General features: G+C 36.9%; 1 long non-coding RNA gene across 2 annotated transcripts; it reads right to left on the reverse strand.

The window, feature by feature from the left end:
- Positions 1-1,077: 1,077 nt before the first annotated feature.
- On the reverse strand, positions 1,078-5,405 carry LOC132113199 (uncharacterized). 2 transcript variants are annotated; one of them, XR_009425112.1, is made up of 4 exons: positions 5,126-5,405; positions 4,989-5,047; positions 4,830-4,900; positions 1,078-1,488 (listed from the first exon to the last, which is right to left on the reverse strand). It is a non-coding gene; the product is annotated as an uncharacterized LOC132113199 (long non-coding RNA). The 2 variants fall into 2 exon arrangements; XR_009425113.1 differs by having other exon boundaries at positions 5,317-5,392.
- Positions 5,406-8,041: the final 2,636 nt, after the last annotated feature.

The following is an 8,041-nucleotide window of genomic DNA, read 5'->3' on the forward strand; positions in this document are numbered from 1 at the left end:
GTGAGCAGGATTGGAATGCGGAAGTAGACACTCAGATGAATACACTTTTAATATAAATTAAAAAGCGAATATAAATGTTGTGTTTTTGCATTTATTGTTGCGTATAAATGCAAAGAGTTTTGGATTACGACGAACAGAACAGAAATAAATGGTCTAATTTACAATTACTCCCTCAACGGCTGTAGACGCTACCTCAGCATTACTCGCTGGTTTTTGAAAATGACACGGCAATATAATGCGAAGTATGGTTATGTAGATAGTCATGGAGTACCTTGATTTATATATTCAAATGATATATACGTATATATATATATATATATATATATATATATATATATATATATATATATATATATATGTATGTATGTGTGTGTGTGTAACAAATTGTCACCAGTCTCTGAACGTCACCAATAACAAACTGAACATTCCCTTAGCCCCTACGAAAATTGACCATGGTTCTGCTACAAAAACTAGTTAAACTATGGTGTTTTTATAATTACAGCTCATGGTAATTAATATGCCAACAAATATTTTTACTACAATAAATCCATGGTTACTTTTTGCAAGGAAGGAACTATACAGGTTCTAAAGAACTTGCCCAAAAACACTCGTCACTTTCTGTTATTTGTTTTCTGAACTGCACTACTGAAAACCTCATTAATCCTGAATTTATTTAGTTACCCGCTTCTATATAAAAACATAATACATTTAATCACCCCTTTAAACACTTCATTGTTTATCAAAATCATTGGTAATTGAAAAATTACACCGAATTGTCACAACTAAATTAAGAATTCATTATGAGCAATGCATAGCAAATGATGTTACCATCAAATATGAGAAACCTTAAAGAATGATAGACTGATGTAAATGGCTGAAACCTGTTGTCATGCACATATTTGCCATAGCTTTTTTATTAAAACATTATTCACTGCACTTTAAATGACATCAATTAATACATTAAACCAGTTGATCTCAGTTCATCCTCTATTTCCCTTCAATGAACACACAAATGTGTTTCATGCCGCAAAAAACAACAACAAAAAAAAAACAGTCCTTGGAACCAAATCCTGTGAACAAAAGCCCACAAGATCACCACGCCGTCCTCTTCCCTGTACCCTGGTGGGTTAAACTTGAAAAGGGCTCTGCACTGCAAGCATTCCCTGATGCTGTTCATCCGTCTGAACTCGTTCTGGTAGACAGGAGGACAATTCTTCCAGTTGGCCACAATTTATAGTGTAAAGACAAAATACAGGAAAGATAATAATAATAATAATAAAAAGTTTAACAGCCTCATACTACAAAGTTCAATTGGAGAATGAGCATTAAACAGGGGGAAATCTTACTGTCTAGCCAGGCAAAGTGTGCTGCTTTCCGGAAAACTTCTTGAGTGACCACATCCCTAAACCATCTGCAAACCAGAGAAAGAGTCAAATATGCAGAGTCACCCGCTGACAAAATAACTTCCCTGAGGATTTCCAAGGGAAGCTGTTGAATCAAGGGGGAAAAAAGGATTTCTTTTTGTCTTGATTTTTTAATGTGCTTATTTTTTTAGGCATGTTTCAGGATGTATTTTGACTATAAATAACGTGCATAGTTTTGTTAATCTGCCTTATTCCTTGAAAATGGTTGCAAATGTAATACTGTGCTCTTTGCATTGGAACTTATAGAATTTTAATAGAGTTTGACATTGGAGAGGTATTTCTTTTGTAAATGGCCATCAGCTAGCAGGAGGTGATGATGATGAAGGTGATGAACACTGTACACTATGCTGTTAACATGCACTATATGCTATATGCACAGTGTTTGGTGTGCTTTTAGACTGTCTTTATTTATTTAATATGGTGCTATATCTTTAAGATAAGAGTTTTATCCTCTCATGACTCAGGTACCCCATTATGGCTGTCGCAGGTCTAAATCACATCATAAATTTCCTTACACAAGGATAGCAAAACCATTATAAGCACTAAAGACTATCTCTCACGTCATCATAACAATAATTAAAATGTGAAAGATATCTGTACAGCTTGGATAATGCATTGTAAATTGAACTTGGTAGACAATGAATGTTTGAAAACATGGATAACAGTGTGTCATACAAATATGAATGTAGAAATAATGGTAAAGGAGAAATGGAACCTGTAACAAATACAACAATAACAAAACTTATTATTAACAAACTATTAGTACTATTTATTATTACTATTATTACTAACAAATCCCCCACAACAAGTCCCTAAAACTAAATACATTTAATTGAATGCCCATATTCAGATCATGCTAATTTAAATTTTCATTATGCATACTTATATCTTGTATTTTAAAGAGTAATATAGTACATTGTCTGATCTACTCATTAGAATTAAAGTGCCCTAAAGTTTTTCGTAGTTTTTACTGTTTCTGCCAGGCACTGCAAGCTAAAACAAGTGTTGTTGTTGTTTTTTAGTGGGTACATTTAATCTAATAAAGATTATTATTATTAAAGACAGGGGAAGCTGTTGAATCAAAAACATACATAGGTTTATTTATACATGTATATAAAAGTTATTAAACATTATATAAACACTGACTACAGAAAACCTTGCTTTAAACAAACTCTATAGATTGTTGTCACAACTGCATACTCATTCTTTTATAATACCACTAATAAAATGTTAATATATACAGTACTGTGCAGAAGTATTAGGCGTGTTAGTATTTTCACATTGAAAAAAATAGTTTTAAGCCAATTATTTATATCTTTTGCTGTAGTATGTCAGTAGGATATATTGGTTTACATTTCCACACATTCATTTTGCCATTATTTGTAATAATCCAGTGAGAAATTTGTATATATTTGTATGCATGATCCACATTAGAGCTGAAACAACGAATCGATTTAATCGATAAAAATCGATTATTAAAATAGTTGTCAACTAATTTAGTCATCGATTCGTTGCTAAATAACTTTTATTTGCCGTAAGCGGCTCATTTCGTGCATATTTCAAATCTGCGGTGACCAAAGTGTGGCAGTAATGAGCCACCGGAGGTTTTACTCAGCCAGTACAGACGGAGAAGTAGCGAATAGCCAATAGCTGGCCTCGTTTTATGTCACGTGCTTCCCGAACAGCGTCTCTGCAGCATTTAGCGGGATGTGGGAGACCGGGAGTACTTTACTTTGAGCCTTCAAAAAAGAAGAGTAACCTGTAAACTCTGCACTACTGAACTGTTTAAGGGGACGTTCACATATCGCGTCTTTTGCGCGCTCAAGTTCGTTATTTCCAACACCGCACCGCATCGAGTTAAAAACATCTCAACTTTTCAGAATGCTGCAAGCGCATCGCGGGTCATGTGACAAGAACTAACCAATCAGCTTCATCCTTTCCCGTAACAATGTTAAAAGCTCAGTCAAGATGAAAGGAACAGCTGATCATAGTTGTATATGGATTTCCATTTTGAAATAAATTTAGTAGCAGAGCTACTGCAAGCGATTTTTGAGCTGCAAATCCATTTATCCTTTGCTGAAATTTCCGCGTCTTCAAGGAGAGAGCACGTCATGGTTGCTTAGCAAAGGCAGACGCCTCAGGGGCGCTTCTGCCCGAGCGCTTTGGAAAGGAGGAGAAAGCGGCGCGCCTAGCGTTTTCCACGCGTTTTTAGGCACGGTATGTGAACGGCCCCTAAGACTTTTATTTGTGCAGATTCTCCAGTACAATGTTGTTTGCAAATGTTTAGTCGTAAAAGCTGATAACATCGCTTTTTAACAGTTTAACAGTAACAAGCTTTACAAACATGTTCTGTGATCAGTTTGTCGTTTAACAGTTCAAAATTCAGTCGTGCAGCCTAATTATGACTGAATGAGAGAGGTAAATGTTTAAAGATATTTGAAATGCACTTTTTTTCTAAGTATTCACTGCTCTTTTTCACACAGCAGGTTTTTTGTGTGTGACACTTTTTTTTTTTCTGGACAACCTTCTGATGGATTTTACTTTAAATTGTGAGTTCCATTCAGGTTTCATGCCACTGGCACTTTATTCGAAGGATTGTTTACAATTTCACAGCAAAAGCTATAAAGCTGTTTCCCAGTAAATAATAAAATACAATGCACTGCAATTTTATTCTGTTTTATCCTTATTCTTCGTGAAAATATGTTCTGAAAGATTCCTTAATAAGCTTCGTTCGGGATGTTAAACTACTTTAGGAGCTCTAAGGACTGCCATGGTGAAAACATTATTTTAAATCTCCTTGTGAAATTTGCTAGAGTATGGGTCAGTGTTCTGATTGCAGAAGAGTTCGACAAAGGATTACTAACACAATAAAACAACTCCAGGTATATTTTTGATTAGGATATGACAGTGCAAAATGGTTAAAATCTCTTAAAAATCTATGCTGAAGGATAAAGACCATTTATTAATAATTTACTTGGGGAAAAAATGGAAAAAAACAAAAATATAAGCACATAAACCGATTAATCGAAAAAATAATCGACAGATTAATCGATTATCAAAATAATCGTTAGTTGCAGCCCTAATCCACATGAAGATCTTTTACATTGAATATAAATATTTCTGTCTTATATGTTGAACAAAATCCACATTAGATCGCAAACAGAAGTTATTTAAAACACTCGCTGCTGTCTGAAAATGAATTAAGATGAAATGTTTTTAAATGTCTTTGATGCTGATGTTAACTGATAGCTATATATGAAATAATCCACGGTGTTGACCAATATAGTACTTGTACATAATCCCAATTTCATATCTGAACAACTATGTAGCTGTAATAACTAAAATACCTCTGTATGTACACACATGTAATGATTAGTTCTTAATGAATGTATGTGCACAAATAACCTGCTTTGCTGGACTCTGCCTGAAGACACTGTCTTTTGAATGGTGAAGTTCCTCCCCTCAGTGGTTGAGCTCTAAAAGAACAAATGTCAAGAGGTAGGTATATTACTAGATATAGTACAGAGTAATGTTTCATGTAGCAACATTCAAACAGCTACATACATTTGCGGAGTGAAGCTGTCCAGGAGAACAGAACACCACCACCTCCTGATCATGTCATCCTGAAAAATAATAATAATAATATAGACACAATAATCATGCATGTCTGTTCAAATAACTTGACAAATGTAATGGCATACCTCTGTAAAATCAAACCTAAGAACTAAAGCCATGTACAGAGTGTACTGTTACAATCCACAAAGAACAATAAAATGAGCAATTTATAACAATTATTAACAATAATTATTCAAATTGAACGTACAATGGATAAATAAATGATCGAACATCGCATTTAATATTATAAGATATTTACACAACCACTTTTACTCACCTCATGCAATCAACGTGGAATAGCGTTATTACTCTGCTGCTGCAGTTGCCACCGTTCTGTTTATTTCAACGCAAACCGCCCCCTGCTGGCTCGGATCAAAATAAATGTCAAAGGCGGGGAAAACAAATATGGGCGGGGCGACATGTGTCGCTCCGCCTAGAAGTGTCGCCCCGCGCCATCGTCCAGACTGCACTCTGGGGTTACGGCGCTGATCCACTTGTCCGACACGGGCTATGGGCGTGGTTTTGACCAAGCGGGAAATGTTGCTTATTTAAAGCATTTGTTCAAGGAAGTGATGTGTTTTGTGGATTTCAGTCATGAATCGAATAAGAGTATGATCATTGTAGCTGCTCTGCTCTACCTCCGGAGGAAGAAGCCACGTCGTCGGCACTGGGTTCACCCTATCCGGAGTGTAGTTGTCCGGCGCGAGTGTGGGGAGTACCATCATATAAATTAGGGAATCCTGCAACAGCCACAATCAGTTTCTCCTCCATTTTGTACTCCGGACTTCATTTGCATAAAGATGGGCATCGGCCAGCTTTTTGACGCGCAGCACTTTTTCAAATGAAGCGCCGCCTTCCCGGAATGCTATGCGGGTGCGACAAAGTCGCGTGGCGTCACCCATAGGAATATAGTGGAGCGCGGCGCGACAGAAGTGTCGCACGGACAAGTGGATCAGCGCCGTACTTGTCCGACACGACTGTCGCGTGGTGTCGCGACGCCTCCCCACATTTGTACGTTGATGGGCGTTCCTCTGTTTGCCGCTATGGGCGTGGTTTAACCCTAACCATCCTAATGTTACCTGCTATCATAAATACTACTAGCATATGAACCCGTTTCTGCAGATGTACATATGCTGTCTGCTATGAATCAATTAACATTTTATTTAACACAATACAAACTCATAAAACCCACCAGGGACTCCAACGACCTCTGCCACCCTTCTCCATGCGGAACTGCGTAGCTCGTTGTCCCTATATGACAATAAAGTCGGATCATATAAATTAGGGAATCCTGCGACAGCCACAATCAGTTTCTCCTCCATTTTGTACTCTGGAACTAATATAAAGTTTCCGCGCATTTTTGAAGTAGGATGTGACCTGCGAAGAGACTTCCCTCCGTCTCCATATGCTCTACTTCTATTGGATAGACGCGCCGCGTTTGACGGACTTCATTTGCATAAAGATGGGCATCGGCCAGCTTTTTGACGCGCAGCACTTTTTCAAATAAAGCGCCGCCTTCCCGGAATGCTTTGCGGGTGCGACAAAGTCGCGTGACGTCACCCATAGGAATATAGTGGAGCGCGGCGCGACAGAAGTGTCGCACGGACAAGTGGATCAGCGCCGTTACTCTACTAGGCTGACGTTGTATGTTTTGAGTTGTATTGTCCGAAAGGTGGCAGTATATCATCACTTCTGTCTGCAGATCCACAGTGAGGCGGAGCAATAATTCCACCCATCCACTTTCACAAATTAACACACTAAACGTGTGGGGTTTAATGACAGTACTTTCACACAAGACATATCTTCTGTCTCTTTTCACATATTTAACTGTAGCTTACCTGCCTCCCTTGATTTGTTTGAATATGCCACATTTAAAATGTCAATAAAGACTGTCACATGATAAACAATAATAAGATAAACAAAAAAGGTACCAACAATTTACACTGTTTTTTTTAAAGTATTATGTACTTTTAAAGTGCCTATATGTGTCGTTTAGGGCAAAAAAAAGGTATAGAAATGTAATTTTTAGCTCTACGATAAAAGCTTGTGCCTTTTTTCTTGGTTGTGTACAGTATGATTTGGTGAAAAAAAAAAATATATATTTTGTTTGTAATATCACAAACCTTGTGGGAACCCATAGTTTAAAAAGTGTCTGAATAAATAACCTACATGCTGAATGATTTTATGATTTATAGGGTCATCTACTTTCCATTACATTACATTACATTTAGTCATTTAGCAGACGCTTTTATCCAAAGTGACTTACAAATGAGGACAGTGGAAGCAATCAAAATCAAACAAAAGACCAATGATATACAAGTGCTATAACAAGTCTCAGTTAGCTTAAACGCAGTACACATAGCAAGGGCTTTTAAATAATATAATAAATAAAAAGAAAACAGGTAGAATAGAAAAAGAATACAACAAGCTAGTGTTAAATCTTTTTTATAATTGTATAATAAATGAAAAAAAATAGATAGAATACAAATGATTAGAAAGGTAGGTAGTTGTTTTTTTTTTTTTTTTTTAAGAATAGAATTAGAATACTGAGTGCTTAAGTTAGAGGGTCAAATAAAGATGGAAGAGATGTGTTTTAAAACGATTCTTGAAGATGGCTAAGGACTCAGCTGCTCGGATTGAGTTGGGGAGGTCATTCCACCAGGAGGGAACATTTCATTTAAAAGTCTGTAAAAGTGACTTTGTGCTTCTTTGGGATGGCACAATCAAGCAACGTTCACTTGCAGAAAGCAAGCTTCTAGAAGACACATAAGTCTGAAGTAATGAATTAAGGTAAATGGGTGCAGAGCCAGTGGTGGTTTTGTAGACAAACATCAATGCCTTGAATTTTATGCGAGCAGCTATTGGTAGCCAGTGCAAATGGATAAACAGAGGTGTGACGTGTATTCTTTTCGGCTCATTAAAAATTAATCTTGCTGCCGCGTTCTGGAATAATTGTAAAGGTTTGACAGAACTGGCTGGAAGACCTGCCAAGAGAGCATTGC

The sequence above is a fragment of the Carassius carassius genome, chromosome 32, assembly GCF_963082965.1.
Source record: "Carassius carassius chromosome 32, fCarCar2.1, whole genome shotgun sequence".
NCBI classification, from domain to species: Eukaryota; Metazoa; Chordata; class Actinopteri; order Cypriniformes; family Cyprinidae; genus Carassius; species Carassius carassius.